At 44.5% G+C, this 2747-nt stretch overlaps 1 protein-coding gene across 4 annotated transcripts in view; it reads left to right on the top strand.

The window, feature by feature from the left end:
• ambra1b (autophagy/beclin-1 regulator 1b) overlaps window positions 1-1611 on the top strand; it is a 19562-nt gene extending 17951 nt beyond the window's left edge. For all 4 annotated transcript variants that reach the window (XM_076886983.1, XM_076886984.1, XM_023153895.3 and 1 more), the window contains exon 19: window positions 1-1611. This exon is cut by the window's left edge and continues 1234 nt beyond it. The gene's annotated coding sequence lies outside the window, so the exon portion shown is untranslated.
• Window positions 1612-2747: the final 1136 nt, after the last annotated feature.

Raw genomic sequence — 2747 nt, 5'->3', positions numbered from 1 at the left:
ACAGTTTGTCTGTTTTTTTGTTTTTCTTTGGGGGGGGGGTTAGCTGAGCGTCGTTTCCTGTCCGCCTCATCACGTTTGGATGTTTGCATCTCGGAGCGGTCTCAGTTCACAGTGAAGGTGATTGCGAGGTGGGGTTTGCACGACATGTTTAGCCGGTGGGGGCGGGGTTAGGGGTTTCACAGGGGCTTGGGGTTCTCTCGGGCTACGGTCCCTACGAGCTGGGTGAAAGGTCACGTGGGCGCCGCACTGACCGACGCTCTAAATGTAGAAACGACACCAAAACGTTCCAGGAAGCTGCGGCGTTTGTCCTCCGTGCAGGAACGACGCTGCAGCGTGAGCGCGCCGACCGCCAACTTCACGCTATGACTCAGACACCGGAGATCAATCGTGTCTGTAATGCTTTCATCCAAACTCGCCGATTGGTCGACATTCAGCCTGCGCGGTCACTTCCTGCTGTTACTAACCAGGTGATGAGTGGATTTATTATCATCATTATTATTATGACTTTTTTATTAAGGATGGAGAACTGCAGACGAGTCTCCCTGACAGCTGTCGTCTTCTGTTAAACGACCAAAATAAAGTCCAAGACTTTTGTTTTCTTCCTTTTGGGGTTTTTTTTGTTTTTTTTTTGTTTTGTTTTTTTGGGGGGGGGGGGTTAATGAGCCGAAGAGTCAAAATATGCGTGTGTGTGTGTCTACCACTACAGGAACTTGCTGTTGCTCGGTAACATCCAATCTAAACCCTCAGATTTCACTCAGTGTTCTTGGACAGCCTGTTAGTGACCTCACAGCAGCCATGTTATTGGTCCAGAGGCCACACCCCTAATAATACAAGCCCTTCTCCAATTAAGACAGGTGAGTTATAGAGCCCTGCCCCACAGGTGTTACAAAGGGGAAGTGATGTATAGAGACCAGAACAGTTTGTCTGTCAGGCTGTAGACGTTAGGAGTGTGTGGGGCCTCTGCTGGACGTCAGAGGAACTGCAGGTCTCGGTGTGGACGTTGCTGTTTGGTGCAGCTCATGTTGTTCGTATAGAGACTGAGGAGCACCTCGAGCACTTACCCACACTTTAAATGTCAGCTTTAAGAGTCGGGTCACCGAGCTCCTGTAGTGGAAGATGTCTGAGTGGTCACACACACACACACACACACACACACACACACACACACACACACACACACACACACACACACCTTTCCTCATCCTTCAAAATCCTGCAGAAGAAAACTTGAATTTTTGTGATCAAGCGCAACTTTTCCTTCCTGCAGCATCCAGCTGTCCTTTTTGTTTCCACGTGTGCTTAGAAGTTCATGTACTGATGGCATTTTAAGGTGGGGCTGTGGGTGGGGGTGCTGAGTGGAGCTCTGGGATTCATGACACTTTTTATTGAAGCTTTTACTCTGCAGGCGAGACTCTGAATGCTCCTCCTGGCTTTTTACTTGATCAGTGAAGATTTTAGAGTGTGTGTGTGAGATCAGGGTGGGGGGGTGGATGTGAATAGCGCAGCGGTGTGAGTCCGATCGGTACCTGTGTGTCAGACTGTGGAGTTTGTACAGCGCTAACGTGACTCTTTGCTTTGACTTTTAGATGTAATTAAAGAGCTTTGAGAGTTCCTCTGTGCTCCTCGTTTCTTCAGCTCACTGCATCACAAACACGCAGCAGATACGTCATCCACCCATATTACACCACCCTCACTGGCAGATGAACAACAAATGACAGAAAAGTTTGATTTCATTTTTTCACTGTTACAGAAATTAACATTTTAAATTTAAAACCCTTAAGGACCCACAGTGACACTGGTGTCACCGCCCCTTTACACTTAGAGAAAAACTATAATGGTTTAACTTTTAACTAATAAAGTCCCTAAGTGACGTCTACTGCACAAACTAGTTCAGTCATGTGACAAGTGAGCCACTCTGGGTGTTCAAGACACCATTTTCAAAGTCTTGGTCCGCCTGGTTAGCTAATGAGACCACTATGCTAATTCTAAAAACTTTCTTTTCTTTTTGCAAAGGTAAGCTTTTACTCATTCAGCAATTCTAAACTTTAGGCAAGGCAAGTTTATTTGTATAGCACAATTCAACAACAAGGTGATTCAAAGTGCTTTACAGAGACATTAGAAACAAGAACAAATAAAAAGCATGATTTAAAATTGATTAAAACAAGCAAATAAACTAACTAATTAACAAACAAACAAACATACAAACAAAACAGTATATAAAATCAAAACAGATAAAATCAGAACAGTAGATAAAATCAGTAGTTAAATGTAAGTTTTGAAATTTAAGCTTAAAGTGTGGATTTGGTGCTTTATTCAAATGCAGCTGAGAACAGGTGAGTCTTCAACCTGGATTTAAATAAACTGAGTGTTTCAGCTGATCTGAGGCTTTCTGGGAGTTTGTTCCAGATATAAGGAGCATAAAAGCTGAATGCAGCTTCTCCGTGTCTGGTTCTGACTCTGGGAACTGATAAAAGACCGGATCCAGATGACCTGAGGGATCTGGAAGGTTCATACTGGGTCAGGAGGTCACTGATGTATTTTGGTCCTAAACCATTCAGAGCTTTATAGGCCAGCATCAGAACTTTAAAGTCTATCCTCTGACGGACAGGCAGCCAGTGTAAGGACCTCAGAGCTGGACTGATGTGGTCCACTTTTTTGGTCTTAGTGAGGACTCGAGCAGCAGAGTTCTGAATGAGCTGTAGTTGTCTGACTGATTTTTTAGGTAGACCTGTAAAGATGCTGTTACA

The sequence above is a fragment of the Maylandia zebra genome, linkage group LG7, assembly GCF_041146795.1.
Source record: "Maylandia zebra isolate NMK-2024a linkage group LG7, Mzebra_GT3a, whole genome shotgun sequence".
Lineage (NCBI taxonomy): Eukaryota > Metazoa > Chordata > Actinopteri > Cichliformes > Cichlidae > Maylandia > Maylandia zebra.
Note: the sequence above shows the minus strand (reverse complement) of the source record. Positions and strands in the feature narration are given on the sequence as shown.